We start from the raw sequence: 24,631 nt of genomic DNA, 5'->3' as shown, positions 1-24,631 counted from the left end.
TCAGGCCACCATGTTCTTTGGATGTTGGGGTCTATTCTTCTGTTGAACCTTTGTTTGCTTATTGAAAAATTTGCCACTCTGTGTTCATGGGAAAGTCACACTTTAGTTCTTTACACTAAGGCAATAAAAACAAGATACTTATTAAATGCTGCCTATAACCTCCTGGGTTGCCGAGTGCCTGGTTACTGGGATCCAGAGTTTAAGAGACCTTCACAGCCACTCAGTCGGATTATGGTTTCTACTAGGAACAAGATTTTCAAGCACTGGTCAAGGATAGTCTATTTAAATAGCATACTACTGAACAGCACTTGTTACACAGTGAGGTGTGGAAAAGACCACCTCTGTTTATAAATACCATGTTAGATCTTTTTTGAGATATTACTTTTTCTCAGCCATTTGAGACATAAAAAATTCTTTTATGGTTTTTCTATTGTCTCACATGCCTGAAATTCCATTGTACTGTCATCAAAAGCATGTTAATTGCTAAACATTAGACAGCCTATTTCTGTTTTGTAAGACCTTTTTAAATAATAATTGCTAGCCTTTGAATATGGTACATTATTATCCATATTTATAAAAATGTATTCATACTGAAATAGTGTAGTGTGATGCATTAACTATACCATTATCTGTGCTGTGGTGCAAAATCAAAATATTAGCGGGTGTCACAGTGTGAGCTTTTGCCGGCCCACATGCTGCACCTCCATAGCTCTCCTCTAGGTCCCCAAATAAAGTTCTTCCCTTGCAGGGTACAAACAGGGACCCTTGCCATCTGAGCTTCTAAATTCTGCTTCTTGGACAGCCTCCTTCACACTATGGCCACTGGCTGCTTTTTCCTACTTTATTCTAAAGTATTCTAAATAACTCTAAAATATCATTTCATTTTTCTTATTAAAATGTATTACATTAAATAAGCTTCTGAGAATATTTCTTGCATACATTAAAGAATAAAAACACAAACTAGCAAATCTGAAATATTAGGAATTAGTTGCTCTGGTTCGTTGTTTGTTACTGTATTTCAAAGTGACTTTTGTGTCCATGAGCTGATGAACAACCAACCAATCTATCTTTCTTTTACTTAGTATAAAGGAAGCCCTTGAGTATGGTGTATAGCAGATACATTGTTGGGTTCACATTATCACAAAGCAATGAAAAACATGACGGCATAAGACTGACTGTTCCCAGAGGTGCTCTTATTTCTGCTGAAAAGAATGGCTTATGCTTACTACTACCAAGCACATTATATCACATTTGTTTTTTGCATGTCATGTCTTAGTAGGAAAGAACATGCTATGTGTCACCACTGTGCTATTTTATAAAAAAAGATTATCTGTAGTGGTATGAACAGATCAGAGTGTGCAAATACTCATGCCACAACCCAAACTTTCTATTTGGTACTTGCTTCTATTACATACCTTGCCTGCTCTTCTGTGAATTTGTAAACTTTGTTGGCATCCCTATAAAGAAAAAAAGATGGATGAAATTTTCCAGTATCTGCACATCCTGCCAATTTTATATTGTCAGGGTTCACTGGTTTCTTTGTATTTGATTTTGAGTTCAGAAGCCTAACTTTTCAGATGTGGAAGCAGGTAGGCAGCAAGTTTTTGACCCCAATTGTTATATAAGACTTACAGTCATTTGATGGGGTCAGGGTGAAGAGTCTTCAGGGGCTATTAATCTTAAGCAATAACTTCTTTTTTGGCATTCTGTCAGGCACTCTGAGAATGAACATCACAACACAAACAATCTTTTGCTCCTTATCTGCAGGAACAATACAAATGCTTGGGAAACTCTTTACCAATTCCCCAGGGCCTAACTGACTAGGTCATTCATCCTTAGGCAACAGAGCTGAAGACTACCTGCTATTAGAAGAGTAATAGAAAAAATGCTGAACTTCTTTAATTTTGTATCCTTGCTGTGGGATATCTTTTCCACACACTATCCAAAGAAGGGATGGTATAATATATATCAGATTATTAACACTCACTGCTAGCCTTGATACTTTTCATATCTGGTATGACTCTGGTAATGACTTTTTTTTTTTATTCCTATGAAAATTAACCACTGGGGACCTGAGCAGCTACCTAGTTTCCAGACCTTGTAGGACTTTGTTCACAGCACATAATCTATACCTATCTTCATGTTACAGAACTATGTTTCAGTACTAGAATCTGATAACCTATTCTTTCTTTCTTATTTTTATATATTTAGTATTTGGTCTTGAGAGTTATTTTTTTCTGATCCATACACCTGCAGGTTGTAGGGTTGCCAGGTGTCTGGTTGAAAAGAGACCCTCCCCAGCCCAGTGATTTTTTGAAAACTAAGAGATATAACCTATCATTGTAAGCACAGGCAATCATATAGAGCTGGTACAGTTTTTTGTAATTTGTTTTGGAAATGATATCAGGACTCCTCGCTTGATATGAGCTTGCCATCAAGCTGATGCACCTGATCATTAAAGGAGGGAAGGCAAGAACTATCATGGCAGAACAAAGGCAATGTGATTCTTGTGTGGTGCTTGGTGGTGAGACCCCCATCTCAGAAGGGGGTGACAAATTACACTGGGGAGGAGGTTCCAGCATAGTGTACTAGTTGCAGATATGCCAGATCCTCAGGGAAGTACAGTTTCTGATGTTTGCATCAAGGAAAAGAACGACCTGAAGCGTCATAAAAGAATCATCATGGAATATGAGGTGTATGAAACTCAACATTGTAATCAAAGAATTGGAAAGATGTACGATAGATGTATGTGGAATCTCAGAGCTGCAATGGAATAATAGGGATCATTTCATGATGATGGATGGATATACAGTGTACTAATCAAGTCTGATAAAGTGAGAGAATATGGAGTTGCATTTATTTTATCTAAGAAGACATCAAGGTGTGTGCTTGGATATAATCCAGTCAGCAACAGAATCATTACAATTCACCCTTCAGTGAAACCAGCTAACAGGATGATCATATAGGTTTATACCCCTACAACAGCACCTGATGCCGCTGTGATTGATGAATCCTATGAACGGTCTGAAGAGCCACTCATTAAAACACCAAGCAAAGACATCACCCTTGTAAAAAAGATCTGAATGTGAAAGTTAGAGTTGTATGTTTTCATAAAGAAGTAATGAGAAATAATGGTCTGGGTTTACAAAATGTAAGAGGAAGGTGTTTAGTCTAATTCTGTTGCTCTAGTCATCTGATCATTACAAACATGATCTTCACCCAACATTCTAGATGCTGACAGGATGACAAAGAACTACGTTGACTAAATAATGATACAGGGACGCTGGAGATTGAGTGTCTAATGGACAAAGACTTTCCCAAGTTCTAACTGTGGGTGTCATAGGTCTCACCCCCACTCTGAACTTTAGGGTACAGATGTGGGGACCTGCATGGACACTTCTAAGTTTAATTACCAGCTTAGATCTGCTCTCGCTGCCACCATCCAGAATTTCTGAATACCTGGATCACTCCCTTTCCCCCTCCCTGGGTAGCCTTGAGACACTCTTCCACCAATTCCCTGATGAGTCCAGATCCAGTTCCCTTGGATCGCAAAAACAAGGAAGAATTACTCCTTCCCTCTCCCTCCCCTCCCCACCAGGCCCTGGTGAGTCCAGATCCAATTCCCTTGGATCTAAAAAACAGGGAAAAAATCAATCAAGTTCTTAAAAGAAGGCTTTTAGTTAAAGAAAAGAAAGGTAAAAGAAAGAAAAAAGATAAACCCTCTAAGAGACAGCATACCAGCGTATCTCACAGACAATAGATTGACAACACAGGATGTTCCCCTGGGCAGAAATCTTAATACACACAAAAATACCCAATTTGATAATTCCCCCCGAATTACACCAAGACAAGTTACAAAAGAAAATAAACATAACCTATTTATTCCTTTCTAAAACTTACTACTCTGATAAGAGGCTGGTTCCTTGATCTTTACCACTCCAGCTGAAACTGAAACTGGCTAAACAAAGGAAACTTTCCTCCTTCCTTTTGAAACATCTTGTTCCCCCATTGGTTCCTCTGGTCAGGTGTCAGCTAGGCTAGGTGAACTTCTTAACCCTTTACAGGTAAAAGAGGTATTAATCCTTAGCTATCTGTTTATGACAGTGGGTCAGGACATCAACTATTTAAGCTCAAACATAAAATTAAAACTTTAAAGATAAGACACTCTTCAGGTCCCCTGAGTCTGGACTTGTTCAGAATCAACAAAAACTACATAACTTCTGTCCAAAACAGGTATGAGGCATTGTCAGAGTTGAAAGAGGAGAACAACCTGAATGAACTTTGGAATAAAATGAAAATAATCATGCTTGAAGCTGCAAAAGCACACATTCTGGAAAGTTGGCATTGGATTGCACCATGGAGAAGGTATTTGAGCTGGAGAAAAATGGAGCAAAGTGAAAAAGTGTGGCTTGGAGACTGAAGAATGTAGGTGAGAATAGAAGGAACTGAGCAGACAGATTCAAAGGCATACTAGATGAGACAGAAACAAATACATCAGGACAAAATGCAAGGAACTTAAGAATTATGAAGAAAATAATAATATAAAAGGTATGTTCACAGTGGTCAGACTTCTTACAACATTTTTTTCACAATGACTGAGCATAATGAAAGATCATGATGACAGAGTTTTACTCAAGACAATGATCAAACATAGGTGGAGAGATTACTCTGCCAATCTGTGTGCCTCATGAAAGCCGCTTACAAAAGAGCACAACAGAAAAGAGAGTATGGAATAGGAGCCATCCAAGTGGTGTTTGCTATTATGAAAATGAAGCCTGGGAAAACACCAAGTAGATAATGTACCAGCAGAATTGCTAAAGCAATTGGCATGTGCAGTATTGATCTCATGTGGAAAATTTGCAGTGATATATGAATGACTAGAAATTGACCGAATGACTGGATGAAGGGACTCTTTCTTTCCTTACCAAAAAAGGGGGCTATAACAGAGTGCAGTAACTATCTTACCATCCCTCTGGTATCTCCCATGATTAAATGCTGCTCTGCATAATTCAGGATCACATGAAGCAAATGAGACATGCAGAACTACCCCCACGACAAGCTGGTTTCAGACAGATACAAGGCACCCAAGATCAAATTGTGAATATCCGTCATATAATAAAAAAAATCAGGGAGTATAATCACCCATTGATTATGTGTTTCATTGACTACTCCAAAGTGTTTGATACTGTCCATCATGACCATCTCTGGAAATTACTGCCAGACTTGAGGATTCCAAAGCATCTCCTTGGACTCATCAAGTCTCTATTGTCAACAACAGACCATGGTGTGAACAGCAGCAGCTGACAGAGAGTGGTTTTCCATTGGGCAGGGTGTGAAACAAGGGTGTATTCTGTCAACACAGAGCCAGATAAGCCCCAGAAGGTTTTGATAAAGTGGAAAATGCTGGGATTGCGTTTTGTGGCAACCAACTTCAAATATACTGATGATACAACACTCTGTGCTGCAACCATCAATCCAATGCAATGAATGTTGGAGTCTGTAACAACAGTTAGTGAGGAATATGGATTATCCCTGGATGTGGCAAAAATAAAACTCATGTACTATGACATGATCAATAATAACAGGATGCAAGTGGACATCACAATTAACAGTCAAACTGTAAAGACAGTAGATTAGTTTAATTATCTGGGATCATAAATATCCAACAAAGGAGGCTGCTCCAAAGAAATCAGAAGAAGACTAGGGATGGCTCACTCAGCCATGGGCACAGTTACAAAAGTGTGGAAAAAGTGTACAAATATTTGGTGAAAATCTTAATTTTTTTCAATTGCAATTTATAGATGTGAATTCTGGGAAACTAATGCTGCTGACAAGAGGAAAATGGAAACCTTTGAGAGAGGGTGCTGGCAAAGACTCTTGCGTATCTCCCGGATGGTAAAGAAGGTGGATGCTTATGTTAGAAACAGTATTGGAGAGAAGAGGACTCTTCTCTTGAAAATCAACAGGGACAAACTTATGTACTTTGGTTATCATTCATTGAGATATAAATAGCCACAAAATTATTATGAAAGGAATAGTGGTGCATCACTCTAGTAGGTGATGACCAGCAAGAAGATGGGTAGATGATATGTAGCAGATCACTGGGAGTTCAGCTGCTGAATATGTGTGAAGTTAACAATAGATTGAGAAGGCTTCTGAAAGTTCTGCTTTGATGCCTACAGTTTTCAGACATGAATAAATGGTGTTGACTTTACTTACTTGGGTAAGCCAACATAATTATCCCTTTTCAGGGAAATGATGAAACAGCATTGGAGTATTGGCCAAGGAAAGTACATTGTCAGGGGGCTGCAAATCCACCCAAAGTTAATGCTTAGCATTCTTTTAATCCAGAGGCTAGAGGAGAAGTGAAATTCCATGTCGTTCCATGTAGTATTTTATTGCAAAAAATAAAAATAGATGGGGCAGAAGAAAGTGGAAAACATTATTACTATGCATTTTCCACTTTGCCATTGTGTGCTTTACAATTGCCTAATTGTTCATCAGCGTCACAAAAGAAATGCCTTTTACTTTTTCCAGGCACTTAGAGATGACTTAAGTGTCATTTAGTCAATTGGCAGAACAAAGAATTCAGTTTATGGATACGATTTTCTGTTTCTTTATTCTTTAAAATAATTTATTTATTGGTTTAGTGTTCTTGAAAGGTGAGGGATTGACAGGATTGCAGTGCAGAAATATCATTTCACAGAATCAGGTCATGCACAGACATTTCTGCTAAAGCTGGGGTTGAAAAGGTAAGACTTTGCCAGCCTACACATGTATTTAAACTTAAATTCCCTCAGGGGAAAAAATCCAGCATTTAAGGCCAGGACTACACTACAAGTTTTGCCAGCATAGCTATGCCAGTTAGGAGTGTGGAAAAAATCATACCATATAGCTGACATAGCTATGTCAGCAACCCCGCTTCCCCCCACCCCATACCAGCAAAAGAGTCCTTAGGTTGTTCAGGGAAATGGTTTAACTACACAGGCAAAAGAACTACGTTAACCTGTGGTCTACTCTACGGAGTTAGGTCGAATTTAGCCGTGTTATGTCGATTTTAATATGAATGCGTCCACACAACCCCATTCCATCGACTTAAAGGGCTCTTAAAATCGACTTCTGTATTCCTTCCTGGTGAGAGAAGTAGTGCTAAAATCGACCTTGCTGGATCAAATTTGGGGTAGTGTGGACGCAAATCGACGGTATTGGCCTCCAGGAGCTATCCCAGAGTGCTCCATTGTTACTGCTCTGGACAGCACTTTTAACTCCAATACACTAACCAGATACACAGGAAAAGCTCCAGGAACTTTTGAATTTCATTTCCTGTTTGGTCAGCGTGACAAACTCAGCAGCACTTAGCAGCACAGGTGACCATGCAGTCCCCTCAGAATTGTAGAGCATAGAATGTTTCTACGTTCCCTCCATCATCTCCATCCCCTAGGTTATCACAGATTAGAAGGTGAGAAAAATGCACTCACGATGACATGTTTTGTAAGCTCATGCAGTCCACCCGCATTGATAGGGCACAGCTTAAAGCATGGAGGCATTCAGCGGCAGAGGCCAGGAAAGAATCAAGTGTGTGTGAAGAGCAGAGGCAGGACGAGATGCTGAGGCTAATGGGGGAGCAAACAGACATGATGAAGCATCTGTTGTGGGAGCAAACAGACATGATGAAGCATCTGTTGGAGCTGCAGGAACTCCAACAAGAGCACAGATCCCCGCTGCATCCACTGTATAACTGCCTACCATCCTCCCCATGTTCCATAGCCTTCTCACCCAGATACCTAAGAACGCAGGGCGGGAGGGGAGGCTCCGGGCACCCAGCATCTCTACTCTAGAGGATGGCCAAAGCAACAGAAGGCTGCCATTCAAACAGTTTGATTTTTTTGTATGACTGCAATAAGCAATGTGGCCTTGTCCTTCCCTCCTCTCCCACCCTACCTGGGCTACCTTGCTTGATAGATCATTTTTTTAATTAATAAAGAAATAATGCATGGTTTCAAGACAATAGTTACTTTATTTAGAAGGGGGAGGGTGGATGGCTCACAGGGAATTAAAATAAACAAAGGGGGTGGGTTTGCATCATATAGAAACACACACAACTGTCACATCAAAGTCTGGCCAGTCATGAAACTGGTTTTCAAAGCCTCTCTAATGCACAGCGAGCCTTGCTGTGCTCTTTTAATCACCCTGGTGTCTGGCTGCTCAAAATCGGACACTAGGTGATTTGCTTCAACCTCCCACTCCCAATAAATGTCTTTCCCTTACTCCACAGATATTATGGAGTACACAGCAAGCAGCAATAACAATGGGCATGTTGGTTGCGCTGAGGTCTGACCTAGTCAGCAAACATCACCAGCGAGCTTTTAAACATCCAAAGGCACATTCTACAACCATTCTGCCCTTGCTCAGCCTATAGATGAACTGCTCCTTACTACTGTCCAGACTTCATGAGCCATGGGAGCAAGGGGTAGGTTAGGGTAGGTGGAACTGCGCAGTGCTGCAGGCTGGGAAAGCAGCCTGAGGGAGAAGCCTCCAGCTCGCATGATATTCCAGGCAGGACTGAATCTCCATGAGACAAACTTAAAGAGAATGACATGGAGTTTCTGGTTCCCAATCGGTGCTCTAAGAGGAGGATAGCCATATCTGTCCAGGCGCCCTGATCAACCTCATTGAGGTCTGCCAGGAGCACCCAGGAGACATACAATGGCTATCAGTCCTACTGCACCATCTGCCATGAAGGCAAGGAGCTGCTGCTCTGTAGCAATGTTGTACTGCATCTGCCAGCAGCACCCAGGAGACATACAGTGACAGTGAGCTGAGCGGGCTCCATGCTTGCCATAGTATGGCATCTGCACAGGTAACCCAGGAAAAAAGGCATGAAACGATTGTATGCTGTTGCTTTCACGGAGGGAAGAAGGGAGAGGGGCCCACTACAATGTTTTTGCCCCATCAGGCATTGAAAGCTTTACCCAGAATCCCAAAGGGTTGCGGAGACTGCGGGAACTGTGAGATAGCTATCCACAGTGCACCGCTCTGTAAGTCAATGCTAGTCACGGTAGTGAGGGCGCACTCTGCCGACTTAATGTGCTTAGAGTGGACATACATAATCGACAGTATAAAATCGGTTTTTAAAAATCGACTTCTATAAAATTGACCTAATTTTGTAGTGTAAACATACTCACAGATTCATAGATTCTAAGGCCAGAAGGGATCATTGTGATCATCTAGTCTGACCTCCTGTATAACACAGGCCATAGACCTTCTCCAAAATCATTCCTAGAGCAGATCTTTTAGAAAAATATCCGCTCTTGATTTAAAAATTGCAAGTGATGGAGAATTCAACCATGACCCGTGTTAAATTGTTCCAATGGTTAATAACCCTCACTGTTGAAAAAAAATTATTTAGTTGTCGGTGTTTCTACAAAAAAACAAAAGCAGATAGAATAATTCCAAGTGATGAAGGTAGAATTTTCCTCTAGGCATCTGGAGTTTGAGAAAAGTGTTAAATTCCTGACTTGTGATTTCCAGCAAATGTTCCTGTATAAAGTTCTTTTTGAGTTTGTCAGTATACATATTCTCATATGCGATAGTGCAATGGGGAGAGGTGTAAATGCCTTATTTAAGACAAGTGGAAACCCATGGAATTAGCACTATGCTCTTAAACAAAAAAAGATGCTAAATCCTGACCCCCATGAAGTCAATGGCAAAACTCCTGTTGACTTTAGTGGGGCCAGGATTTCACTCTACATGAACATATGCATTTCATCACAACCAGTCTAAACAATAAAAAAGACCAGCAGATGGTACAAACAAACCAGTAAACAATGTTTATTTGTATCTTTGCTGAATCAATCAATAAAAAATAAAATATGTAAAAACCTGATAAGTGTTAGGATCAACCAGTAGATATCCATAGAAATTGTATGAGACTTAAAAGCTGTGTGTACTTATTGAACCTCAGTTCCAGGTCCTTGATGAAAAACAATCAAAACTGAGTTCTGAGACACGTCTGAAACTTTCAATAACAATGACATTATTAATAATTAGTTATCTGCAAAGGGGGGCTACTATTGAAAATGTAATCTGTTGTGGACTGAAATAGATGGATAAGGCTGAACTCTAAGAAATTAAATATGAGTGGGGAATGAGTTCTATCTTTATACATTTCTTGCTTATCAGAAAAATGACAATGCTGATATACTGAATCATTCTGATTTTAAAATATCTCAGTAAAAACATTATTAATACTAATGACTGTATTAAGAACCCTCATGACTACATTTTGTCATGATTATGAGACAGCATATTGTATATACATTTCACATACATTTGGTTTTTAATAATATAAATGCTCATTCTTTTTAAAACCATTTTAGATCTGGAAAATAAAACATGTCTATGCAACAAATAAGAAATACCTATGTCATATAAAACATGGAGACATCTGAAATGAAGCAGTTATGTATCAAAATTAAGAAACCAAAGAGCTAAATTCCATTTCTAGCAGACTCTCACTCTCCTCTTCACCATCATTTTGCTCATGAAGACAGAATCACATGAAAGACCTAATAAAGGGTAGCACAAGCCTATGGGTTTGTTCCTAATCTATTACACTATAATTTTTGTTGTAATTATTTTTTTTCTCCTACTTGATATGCTGAGGGACTCTGCTTACATAAATAGTTACAGGATAAATAAAGCTGACAAACACTAGTGACAATATCTCTTGGAAAGATGATAATTACAGATTACTACATGGTAGAAAAATACCTGATAGGCCTAAAATGATATGATTAGATGAAGCTTTTAAAACTGTAATTCACGTAAGACTTTTAATATTTTACTATGCTCCTCTTTGCTGTTTCCAAGCTATGAATTTCATGATTTATTTGTCACTATTCTCTATTTTTCTGCTGTACACCGTGTTTGTGGGCTATGGCAACCAATCCTCTTGGGCTTTCTTTTGCTTTAATTTGCATAAACACAGGCATCATATGAATATTCAGTGAGTGGCTTTGCATTAAGTAAGTGCTCTTAATCAGCTTTTCAGTTCTGTTTTATTGGTTGCACGCACAGTCAGTTATTTCATCCAGAAAATCTGAGGGCCCTACAAAGCTAACCAGGTAAGGATGTAATTCTTTGATGCATTTAATGAAAGAGCATTATCATTTGATTAATAGGTTCTGGAGAATGCTTAAAGCTTGGTAGTTTTCCTTTTGGTTTTCATGTGGGTGTGTTTTTATTATTATTATTATTATTATTATTATTAACCCATGGTGGTCAGGTGGGCACATGCTTCTGTAATTTGCATAAAGATCTACTCTTAATGAATAATTCATAAGGGTTATTTTAAACACTAGGCTTCTACTTCGGATGGCTCTATAGTACCGCAGCTTGATTGGCTGTACAATGTTTTCATCACCAGCAGAATTCCTATAGCATAAAAGCAACTAAAGCTGAATTGAATATACAGTATTTGTTTTTTGAAAAATGTGTGCTATCTTTTCAAAACAAATTGCAGAGATTTCCCCCCCGCCACCATTAGTATGCCTAGCTTTTCATGAAAAATAAATTACAAGCTTGATCGTGTCTGCCATTTGTAGCCTTGACCGGTATCTGTGATTCCTGGAGAAAGCAGCAGTCTCTGTATTTGTCTTTAACTTACATAAACACAAGCAACATGTAAATAAGAAACCATTGCATATATATGGAATGTGCTACTGAAGGCTGCGCAATTCCACTGCAGTACTGTAGATCTCTCACCATCACAATCTTCTCCTTCAGTAGTGATATGATCTGGAAAAAAAAAAAGAATTACTCACTGACTAAGTTATCTATAGTATTTTTTTACTCTGCCTAAAATTACATTTAAAAGAGGACGGGGGAGAGACCTCTTCATTCGCTAAGGAGAGGAGACAGGAGAGAATTAATAAAGGACTAACCAGGACAATGAATTTAGAGAGCAGAGGATAGTTTGCTTATTTAATTTGGTACAAATAAACAGCATCTTTCCTTATTCTTTATCCTCATTTGAGGTGAATTATATGCCTTCAGGACAGCCTTTGTTAGTCACTTCAGGATATGAGAATCACAGCTAATGCTTGTTACAAATGGTTCTGATCCAGAAACCTTACAGATGGACCTGGGGATGGTCAGAATCTAAAGCAGAATTGAACATATTTAAGTCTTTTAAAAAGCTGTAATCCAAAAAAAGAATAAAACAGAAACATAATGCATGATAACAGCTGATATAAAAGTCATGTGAAATGGTATGTGTAATCAATGTATCTCACATTAAACTATATGAAATGTAACATATAGGATACGAGAAAATACTGGATTATATGTGGCTTCAAGCTATACACAGAACCTCTAAATTTTAAATGAATGATTTTAATGATACTAAATTACAAAACGTATGCATTACATTGACTCAGTGTAACATATGGTAATGTGATGCAGAGGATGTGAAGCTGATATGTTTCTTCATATCTCAAATTATATGATATTGATATTGAAACTGAATAAAGAACAGTGTTTCTAATTCTGGTACCAACCATGCCTATGAATCCAATGCAAGACAAAACTTGTAGGAGCAAAGAAAAAGGCAAAAATTACTTAGGTAGTTTGGCTATTAACTTACTTATATGGGGTAATGTTATTTCTTAATTCAAATACTGTTGCTATTTCTTTAAAGAAATATTTTGAGGCTATATGACAGGGGGCACTCCATACCAACAGCATGATTTATTATTTGATCTGTCAGTTTGTTCCAGCTTTGCCCCTTAAATCAGCTCATGATGTGTTAGGTGAGAGGTGTATTTGGGAGAAATCTTGAAATGTAAAAATAGGAGCAAATAGAAAATCTCTTTTAGGATTAGATGCACCTATTCAAGAAATATTGCATATTATGCAGACTTATTAAAACTAATTTTAATTTTCCATCTCTTGCCAAGTATGTTTAATTAAATCTTGCAGGATTTAATAAGATCACTGTGCATTTAATCATCAACCATTAAATGTTTACAGCTATAATAAACACCAAGCAATCTTTAATGCACTAAATAGATATTGTAGGTTTAGTACATTTCAATAAAAAAATATTGATAAAAGAAACTCTGTAAAGGAGAGCCAGATTAATAAATGTTGTATACGGGATGTACTTGTATACTTTGTATTTGTGTGAAGTATCTGTTAAATGTCAGCCTTTATTAATAAAAAAGAAAAAAATAACTCAATAACATCTTGATTTAAGTATTTCTCCTGATGAGTCATTCTATTGTATGAACTCCTTCAGTCCTTAGTCAGGCAAAATTCTTGTAGACCTCAATAAGAGCTTTGACTGTGTAAGTCTCTAGGGTTGGGCCCTTGATGTTCATATTTATAGAGGCAAAAGAGGGGCCAGACCCTGCCCTCGACACAGCACAAAGAATGAAAGACACTACCTGGTGCATAATTTGGAAAAGAGAGGAGGGAGGTGCCCACAAAGAAGTCTGGCAATGCCTTATGGGACATACTTTGATTTATCTGTGAGTACAACCAATGTGCACATCCAAACTTTGTTGCTTAATGGTTGCTGCTGATGGCAGCTTTCACACTGGCTGACTAAGCATGGGAAATAAACACATCCCTTCCTGCAGAATAACAAATGCCCCAGTGGGGGCATGTCTGATTGGCTGATGAGTTACCTAGCCCTGAGATCCAGTATTTATCTTTACTTTATGAAGTTATTCTATTTGGCATGCTTGTTTTGGAGGAAGAGTCTCTTTTACCTTTCTTCCCCCACCTTGAACACCAGTGCAGCAGAAGGAGCCCTTACCATTCCATGTGGGGTAATTTTATCTTCTAAAATATAACTGTCTACCACATGCTTGCAAACAGTGTAAGGGTTTTCTGTGGTGCTTTGAAATATAATCACAAAATTCCAAAATGAAAAAAAGGGTGAGAGCGAGCTAAACTTACAATGTATTCCTGGCATGAATAAGGCCTTTTCTCTTTAGACCCAATCCTTTTATACTGGGGACAGAGATGAATGAATGCCAGCCTTCATGCCTCTGACAGAATATTTTTTCATGAAAAGATTCTTGAGAAATGTCTTTAACGGTTATGGTTGAAGGTTTCAGTGTGTATTGTGACCTCTCTCAGTACTTAATTTGTCAGGGAGCTGGCTCATTAACAAACATGTTTTCTTCCTACCGTTTAGGTAGCATTTTAGTTAAACAGGTATTAACAGAAACAGAAAAAGAAAAGAGTTTTAAACAGTCTGAATAGAAACTGTTCCCATCTCAGCTTTTGCTAGGTTGGTATCTGCGGTGGCCTATTCCTCCTGCTAGTTCTCCAAATGACCACAGAATCATACAAGAGGAAAGGAGTAGATAAGGTTTGGACTTCTGATGTAAAAAAAAGAAGAGTGATTGAGCAAGAGAGGAACAAACAAAGCTTCAGGCTTTATTTAAGAATTTTAAAGAAGCAAAAAAGGGCATAATCCCATTTTCACTCCTTTGTGGATAACCTTTAACCAGGCACAGCTCCCATTGAGTTCAGCTGTGCCTGTCTGAGGATTTTAGGATTGGTTCCTAAAAAGAAAATAATGGCTCAACAAAAAACAATAAATATAAACATAGGAGCCTGATTCTCCCCTCATTCACACTGACTTTGTACCAGTTTAATTCCTTTGACCTCAGTGGAATTACTCTTGATTTACACTGGTGAAAGTGAGAGGGTAATCAACCCTTACATTTTTCTAGCATTTCTAGTAACAAAAAGCAAATATCGTGTAGTTACTTTGGACATGTCCTAGAGCCCTTGAGATAACATATAGCCTTACAATATGTGCAGCTTGGGTGTATTTTACTCTTTATGAGTTCCAAAACAAATTCAACCCACTGACATCTACCAAGCATTTTTTCCAAGCACTTACACATTACCTTATACTGCCTGCTTTAATGTACTTGTATCCATTTAATCTTGTGCAAAATTTTCTGTTTTCTTCTGACAACATCCAAAATCATGGTACTTTTGAAGATATTTTGCAGCAAACTGCTGATAATCAGGATATAGAATGAAATGACAGATTATTAGCAATAGAAAAATAGCTATAATGGAGGGAAACATTCTAACATAATGAATGAGTTGTTAGCATATCCAGAATTGTATGGCTGATCAGCCCTATAGAATTACTTTTTCTCTAAATATCAACAGCTCACATTTTTGGAGCTTTTCTTTCTTCTCAGGAGAAGAGCAGGATGTATTCAAATATTTTGAAGTGTGTACTGACATGATTCTGAAGAACAAATATAGATTGCTACATTTGTGGAATAAGCATGGTTTTTGCCATGGAAAAAGAGAGAGAAGAGAGAGCAGAGCACTTTAAACCTAGAATGGGTTTACAATATTGGTTCATTTACATAACCTGCTTAAAAAAACTAGGGAAATTGTTTTTTCATTTTCACAGGGCATTTAAAACATTTATTTGAATCATACTTTTATTTCTCCATCCATGGCCAAATATTGACATACCTTGTGTAAATCTAGGAGGCTGTGACCTAGAGGAATTTGAATTTAGGAAATCCAGAGTTTTTATTCCTGGCCTGGCCAAGAGCTAGTTGTGAGGTTTTGGACATGTCATTTCAACAAATTGTATCTGTTTTCCTTGGGTGTGCAATGGGAAAAATTATACTTATGTACATTTGGGCCAGATTGCATCCTCTAGATCCTACACATTGCAGGCTCTCTGTGTGCTAATACTCACCCCTCATTCCTCATGGAACAGGGGCTTAGCTGCCCTCACAGCACTTTTCCCTATCCCCCAGCCGCTGCAAATTCTTCCCCATATTGTGTGAAGCCCATGATGGGGGAGGAGACTGGGAAGAAAAGTGAGTGGCATGATGGGGTGCACATCATCTTCCCTCCAGTCCTATGGAAATTTAAGACCATACAGCTTCAGGCTGTATGTAACTTTCATATGTAGTCTACCACAGAGGTTCTGAGGGGCAGCTGAAGCTGTGGGGGAGATATGGTAGGTCAGCTTCTATGAAGCCATGCTGCCAGGTAGCTGGGACTGCTGGGGACGCACAGATAGTGTGGATGAATAAGTGTCCTGCAGATCTTTAGGGAACCACCAGATCTGAGGGAAGCCAGTGGTGTTTCCCAAATGGGATGTATCAGTCTGTGAGGGTGATTTACAGGGAAGGAGATTTCTGTGAGGGGTTATTCACTGAGATTTCCTCTACGAAGAGACCTTTTCATGGGTTTCCCAGTTGGAGGGAATCACCTTATTGTTTATTACACAGCACCAAAGTGTACCCTCACTGGGGTTGTGAGTAATTAGTTAATTCATGTTTGTGCATCACTCTGAAGATGTGAAGTGGTAGACAAATGGTAAGTATTATAATTATTTCAGTATAGGATTTTGAGAATCATTTTTTGCAGTTGTGCTATAATCTGTAATTTGTTTAATGCAACATGGTAACGTCTCTAATACAGAGCAGTGACTTATCCCTTATTAGATCATTGAAGGCCCTGATTCTAGACTCAAGTGCAGACAAACTCATTTGACAAAATTCACTTCAATAGCAGCAGGGTTGGGTCCTAATACAGATACACATACTGAGCTCAGCAGAGCTCTGTGGTAAGTATGTGTGTGAAACTAAGTCATCCTCACTGAGCATGAAACAGTCCAAAACCTAGAGACTCTCTCTCCCCATGAACACCCAGATTTCAAGCTCCATAAAGGATAGAAATCTACTGATTACATAGCAAACTCCACAAGTGCCACACAGCGTTGTATTTATTCACAAAAAAGTGCCCTAAAGGGAATCTGATTTTGCATGGGAAGGAGGATAAAGTCACTGAGAAATTAAAGCAGTAGCCCCTTGATGTGTATGGCATAATGTGGTATATTTTCAAAGCCGTGAGGCAAGCTTTTAATAAATTTCATTATTTCTGGGATTTGTGCATGTAATTACCCCCACAGTACTTTCAAAATGTAGTCTAATATGCCTTTACATGATTACAGAGTATATGACATGATGGGGCATGCAATGAATAAATGTGGAGACATTTAAATCACATAATTAACAATTCTTCTTGTAGCCATATAAATCTATCTAATCTGTCTATCTCAGTTCTTATATGGCACCCTCTTTAAGAAAATGAGGTATATGTCAATATGAGAGACCCTTCACATGCACTTTATATATAGTATCACATTACTGGTACACACATATTTTGTATAATTGAAAAGAGGTATGGTGCAGTTTCTGTCAATCTCTTTCTTTGGTGTGCAAAAGATAAATAGGCCACTGGAAACACATATTACCAAAATTCCCATCTCAGCATGAATTTAAGTTTCTCTGTGGATTCCAATGTGTTTTCAATAATCTAAAGTTCATTTAGGAAAAATTATAATTTCTACTGATACAAATTGAGATTTTATCCCTCTGATAGTGAATGAATGCAGTGCTCTGTTCCCAGCTACAGAGACAAACAAAATGAAACAATAACTCTCAGAGAGGCATGAACCTCCCGCTAGTCACCTTGCTGAGGCACTAACTCTGAAAGCTGAAAAAATGACAATTTTAAATAGCATTAACTATTTCACAGCTGCTCTCCCTAATAGAAACCTCTAATGCTTTATTCATTGTGTTCATTTGAAAAGTCATTCCATGCACTTAGCATTGAACATTAAAATGATACATGTAACTGAATGCTTTCTGAAAGATTAGAGTTTGTTTCTTCCACATAATCCAGTAGGGAGAAGAACTAAAAAAGATGATTCTAAGTTGCCTGGAAGACCTTTGCAGGGGGTGGATTGGGGGGCAAATGTAGATTTCTAGGGGGGAAATGAAAGATTTCATGGAGATGTGGAAGGAGATATATATATATATATATATATATATATATATATATATATATATATATATATATATATATATATACACACACACAAAAGCGTGACAAGTCAACTTTATGTAAAGCAATTAAGTATGGATAAAAATCTGTACTAAATAATTTGCTAGTGTTTTCATAGCTGTCTGAGTGCATTCACTTTAAAATAATTCTGCAGATTTTCCTACAGATATTCAAAAAATTGCTACACAATATGATGCAGAGTTTGCCAAAATTTTCTTCAGATTTCCAATGGTTTTAATAAAAGAATCTGTCCTTCCCTTGATAATCTTAATCATCCAGTGTAATTCTTTAAAGAACAGATGAGGCTTCATGGATAACTTTGAGAAATATATCTGCCTTTACTTGGTATATTTATTTCCTCATTATGGACTAAATTCTGAAAGGTGGTGAATGAGCACCTGAAACTGAAGTCAGCACCTTTCAGAATTCAACTCTAAATTACTAGAGCCAGCTGTATGGAAAGCTGATCTTTGATTCTCAAGCTTTAATCTATGCGCTCTCTGTATTCCCCCTCTGAAATCATAATATGCCCTTTGTGACATTACAATAATTTCAACAGTAGTCAATTGTGATCTCCCAAACAAAGGCATTGAGACAAAGAGGAGAATAATAAATAGGTGCTGGTGAACGCTTAAAAATTGATATGATCTTTCCATGTACATGTCTCTAAATGGAGGGGAGAAATAAACAGGGGAAAACATATGGGCCTAAATTTTCGGAACTGATTACTGATTTCGGGATACCTCAGTTTTGGGTGCCCAGTTAGACACATGTCGAAGGGTCCTTATTTTCAGAAAGTGTTGTGCACCCAGCCTGGTTTACAATGTCATACATGAGAGAACTACTCAGCCTCTCTATGGAGGCTCTGCTCACTGCAGTGTTCACTTAACAAAGAGATTTACAAACTGAAGCCTGAATGCTAATCATCAGGGACTGGAAGTGAGCTGTCACCTGCAGATTCTCTTGGGGGCTTGTGTTTAACTAATGGAAATCTCCATGGAGAAGGCCTACCAGCAGGTATCACCCCACCTAATAGAAAAAGCAGGTGGAACATAGTGTGCCTGGCTGGAAAAAAAGAATTAATCTTTTTGATGGTCTTTGTACCATACTGTCTACAACCCAGGCATTCAACTTTGCTGCAGGCTGTGGGATAGACTTGCAACATCCTTTCAGCAAAGAACCTGCCAGGGGTAAAGTTTTAATCCACTGTCATTCATCTACAGCCTATATATACTTATCCCAAAAATCATGGGTTACATTTCTGGCAATGCATTAAGAACTACAGATAGTGGAAATGTCAAAAAAACAAAAAAAGTAGGTGAAGTGCAAAGGAGGTTAAAAATCCTGTTTAATGGAATACCAAGAATTCAGGATCCAGATGAGAAGACCAGTGCTCCATAAAGACTGTTGATTGCTTCCCATAGCCATTAGTGCTGTCATTCACTATTCAGAGATGTTAATTATAGCACAGTACACAGATAAATTAACTTTTAAAAACTACTTTAAAATGTATAAAAATGGGCTGGCTAAGCTGAATATTCTCGATTTTACAATAGGATGCTATACCTTTCATTTGAGTTATCTAGATATCATCCAAAATGTAGACATACAGAGAGAGAGAGGAACATTTCAGAAAATTGACAGCTTTGTGGGTGAGTTGAAAGCAGAAGCAAAATATATTAAAAACACCAGAGAGAGGGAGCGAAGCACAGAAATGCAGGGAACCTGGTGATTAAGGGTGTTGTCAATAGACTCTGACAGTAGGCATGCTCTGAGAGCTGAGGTATTTCAAATACAGACAGTATCATACTGGAAAGATAAACACAACTCTGAAGTGATTCCCTCATTGGGTTTGACTAATTTTACCTCAGTTGTCCTCAAGTCAATGAAATTAGGTTTTAAAGTGGTATCTGTGATGTATTCTTCAGCTGGTAGCTGTACTATGGCTTTACTTTGGTTAGAACTATCTTAGAAAGGTGTGTTCCATTCTTTGTATTTAAACAGGCCACTGAAAGAGCTTGAGGATGTCAAGCAGTCCAGTTAAGTTCTGAGCTAGGGTATGCTCATGTTATCTCTTCAGAAAGACCATATCGCAAAACTAAGTAACATTAAAATCATGAAGCTAATTGTTTCTTGGTCTGCTAAGTGTAGTATCCTGTCTCCAGCAGTGCCCATAATACATGATGCCTCGGAGAAATGCTGTACCACACCCACCATAATGCATCTTGCCAGTTGAGTAATGATATGGGGATAAAATTCCTGCCTAACTCCTGCAGGCAATCAGCTTAATGCCTGACATTTGGTCTGATTTCCCTTGTATCATTCTCTTCACCTACATAAGAGCAAATGTTAAAAGATTATAAAATTATCCAGTCCTTTGAAAAATCCTGTTGAATTATTTTTGTGATGACCTCTCACAGTTTGACTGTAATACGTTGTGAATTCACAGTTTGACTGTAATACATTGCTCAAAGAAGATTTCATTTTATTTGTTTTACATTTGCCACCTTTCTTTTTCATTTAGATTACCTTCTTGGACTTGCACTGTGGGAGAGAGCAAAAAGAAGTAGCTGACCAGTTTTCTACTATACCCTTCCTGATTTTACTTTAGTCAGTCATGGCCTTTTCTTTCTCTTAGCAAGGTTAAGTAAGCCATCTTTGTAGTCTCTCACTGCAGTAAGAATCATCATGTTTCTAATAATTATTAATGCTTTTCTTTTGGCCTTCTTTGTTGTGCTTAGGTGCAATGATCTTCGAGCAACATGTTAGATAGTAAGTGTAGCACCTCACACCACCTGGGTTCAATAATGATGCAGCAGCCAGTACTTCCTTGCTTTGATCAGTTTATCACACAGTCACAATTTAAATTTAACAAGCTTTTTGCATCTAATTTCTCCTCTTTTGAAGTTCTGGCTTCTGAAACAAATAGGGAGGTGGGGAGGTGGTGACCCATTCATTGAAGTAAGTAACAGCGAACATGATTCGAGCCAATACAATATTTCATATGTTGAAATTTAAATAAATATGCGTTCTGGGGAAAATCCAGTCCAAACACCCAAATAAGAACTGTGCCCTAGGGAGATCTGATGGAGCTGTGGGAGGAAATCCTCTATCATGCTAAACAGCAATAGTATAGCCATTGTGGGACCACTACTGCAGCCTCAGCAACTGTTATGCCCCTTTTCCCAGGAGGGGAATAGATGATGGGCTGGCACTACTGCAAATCAATTGGCCCCTGCTGCAATCTAGGGACATTACAGAACGGTGGTGTATGACATGCTGGGCTTGCCAGGGACATTACATCCACCCCCGCCTCTGCCCTCACTTCACAGTAGAATGATATTGATTCTACTGGAGTCAGGGCTCTGTGCATATAGAATGGAGTGGCAGGATATGCACTCAGATATATGATACATATCTATATACACACAGAGAGAAAGAGAAAATATTGATTCGATGTAAATTAGACACTTTTTGTACCTCCCATTTAAATTAAAATTAAAGGCCTTCTATATAATGGTTTATGGAGTTCCAGGGCTCATTGAAATCTTGAACCAGCAAATGTTAAACCCAACTGATTCTGATCAAATAGCAACTTTGTGGTGGATGTATTCTGTTATTTGTTTGGGGCTTCATTTCATACACACTGCATAGTATATCATATTTTGTTCTTGCTATGCAAAATAACCCACGCTTCACCTTAAACTACTATACTAAAAACATGACATTTTGTCAAAAAAGAAGTAATGAACATGAACAGTAGCTACATTTCTAAATGAATTAAAATGGTTAATTTTTTAATTCAAAGTTATCCAGATACACTAGCTGACAATTTTTTCTTTATTTTCAGAGATGGGCATGGTATGTTGACCTAACTGACAGTGCTTCATTTGCACATCAGGTTTATAAGATGAATAACAGATGAAGAATTTCATGTGTTCTGGGAAGAATATCTTCCTTTTTCAAAGGAAAATACTGATATGCAAGTGAGAGTTATGTGAGACCCCTAGGAATGGGACAAAGTGGCATAGCAGTTCAGTATTTTGGAAAATGCTGATGTTTTGTCACTTGCCAATGGATTGTTATTCATAGGTATGCTTTTATTGCATTATTTTAAATTCCCTGAAGTCATTTATTCAAATTAAACAAACAAACCCCAAATACCAGTGTGAAAGGTGCCTTATAAATACTTAGCTGAGAGATTGTGATGCACTACTATGTTCCCGCAATTTAAAAACAGTTAAATTGATCATTTTCTCATTGTGCTTAAAATGTTTGTTCTTGGGCTGAAGATTTTTGGGAGCAAATTTTCAGAAATAGTCTCCAGCACCATCCCCACAATTTGGTATGAGCAAACAAGGTTTGCATCTACAACTTGGGTTACTAGACAGATAGAGGCAGCTGCAGTTGTTGGTTCAGAACTAGGCCTTGATGCTATAGTCAGATCTGGTAGCTCAGACCTGAAGCCTTTGTAGTGCCACTTTGAGATCAATGCACTTATCTGATTTCAAGTTGACGGCATAAGAAGGCTTGGGGACACTGAAAATCTATTACATTAGGCAGACTAACTGCACCAATTTTTGTAAAAGACTTTTTACAGGTTTATTGTTGGAAAGTGCAGTACACAGTACTGATTGAACTGAGTCTTGATCAATAATTATTGTGTATCCTCCAGCCTTCAGTTTTAGTAATAATTTGTTATGTATACTGTGAGCATAAGGATATAATTACCTCCATTTTGACTTGCATAGAAGTAAATGAGAATGGAATGAGACACATTTAATGTTTATCAGATTATATTCTCTCTGTGAAGGGATTATATACCCTTGATTTTCTTGTGCAGCTCCTTTCTTCTGTCCAGTCATGTTAGGTTACCAGTTTGGAGATCTTATATAGCAAAACGTTAATTTGAGAATAGTATTTTCAGAAAGATATAATGGTGTTAGCCTCTCTAGGTATGACATTTGGGGATAATATTGCATAAAGTCTCTTCCTCACTTCACATTTAATGGCATTATGCCCGAACCAGGACAGGTCTTCTAGCTCTAGTCTGATTTATTTGATTTATTAAATGAACTCATCAGAAACCGCTGTGTGTATGTACAATTACAAAACAAACATTAGGCACAATATTGCAAACACTAGTATGGCTTCAATAGAACTACTCACAGGAGCAAAGTTACTCATATGCATATTTGGAAGATCAGATCTCTGAGTAAAAAGGAACAATTCATGGGGGAGGGAGGTATTATGAAACGTTAAGGGTTGTGTGAAAGCATACACATTTTTTTAACATTTTTAACAACATTTTTACCATGCAAATTTGTCCTTTTTTCCACACCCCAAGGTGTCACGGTTTCATTATAATTTTTAAAACTGTATTGGACATGTGAAAAGCTCTCAGGTTTTATTAGTGAAAATAATTGTGATAAATGGGCTTACTGGGTGTGAAAATGGGGACCAATTTGCATCCAATATGATACCAAAAAAGCTCATATTTTGACCATTTTGTGGTTTGTTGTGAATACTTTCTCCAATCTTAAACATTGTATTGAACATGTTAACACAACCTTAGTCATATTGTTGCAACAGTGTCCTTTAGTTGCTTGCCTTCCAGAGTTAGCAGAGCAAGTAAGAAGTGACTTGTATCAGTAGCCCCCGGTCTTGTTTATGGATGGAAGTCATACTTAAGCTGTGTTTGGCTTCATTTTGGTTCCAGCTCTGCAGCTAAGTCAATATGGATTTCCATAATGAAGAGAAACCTCTTGTAATGAACTCTGATTCTTTGCTACTCACAGTGCTGACTGTTTACAGTGAAACATTACATAAGCCCCAATCATAAGTAATAATAATAATCCCCAGTTATAACTCATCTCCAGAAATAATAAAATTGTTCTCTGGGAAAATGGCTGCATTTAGCATTCCTTCACCATACTGTGTTTAATGTGTGAAGGGTTTTGTTGTTTATTTTTAATTTTGGAATATTTCCCCCCTCTTGGTCAATAATCTCAGTACTATATCTTTTTCTTCAACATAAAAAATGAGTTATTTATTTTGTTTGTATTTTTAACGTACCATATGACATAAGAATTGCATCATATTATACAAATGCCATACTAATCAGAATCAGTAATGTTAGCTATCATTACTATGTAATAGTCTAGTATTTTAACTGTAAGATCTCCATTGTATTGTATTAACACCTTTCTCCTATTAATCTCATATTACAAGGGAGAAACTCAGTAGGGAATTGAGAGTACAATATGCTAACAGTTTTGTTTCCTATTGGTGATACTTTCACCTTATAATATTATACTGTTCTAGTTATCAGAAAGAAGAAATAGGATGGGAATAACCACTTAGAAATACTGCCAATGGTAGCAAAAATAATGGCAAATCAAGGTGACCCATACATTACCTAGATGATCTCTACATGGTAAACAAATGGCTGGTTAACATCCAGGATGCTTTGTGCTGTAGAATCTCTGTAATATGGCATTATTCCCTGGGTCACATGCATGCAGCTGAGCATACCTGTTTTGGTTCTTGACCTTTTAAAAGATGGAAGGTGGGTAACATCGTTCACCCAGGTGTCCTCAAATGAAGCACCTGGTCAGAGGGATTACATGATCTGGAAGGGTCATGTGACTAAGGGATCAGGTGGTTGCCTGTGGGGATTATTTATATAGCAGCTTGAACTCACTTGGAAAGGTGA

General features: G+C 38.0%; 1 long non-coding RNA gene across 2 annotated transcripts in view; it reads left to right on the top strand.

The window, feature by feature from the left end:
• Positions 1 to 11,022: 11,022 nt before the first annotated feature.
• The window catches only part of LOC115653970, a 159,195-nt gene continuing 145,586 nt past the window's right edge, over positions 11,023 to 24,631 (top strand). For both annotated transcript variants that reach the window (XR_004001054.1, XR_004001053.1), the window contains exon 1: positions 11,023 to 11,126. This is a non-coding gene — a long non-coding RNA (uncharacterized LOC115653970). The remainder of the gene's footprint in view (positions 11,127 to 24,631) is intronic.

The sequence above is a fragment of the Gopherus evgoodei genome, chromosome 6, assembly GCF_007399415.2.
Source record: "Gopherus evgoodei ecotype Sinaloan lineage chromosome 6, rGopEvg1_v1.p, whole genome shotgun sequence".
Taxonomy (NCBI): domain Eukaryota; kingdom Metazoa; phylum Chordata; order Testudines; family Testudinidae; genus Gopherus; species Gopherus evgoodei.
The sequence above is the reverse complement of the archived record's forward strand: the minus strand, read 5'-3'. Positions and strand labels throughout refer to the sequence as shown.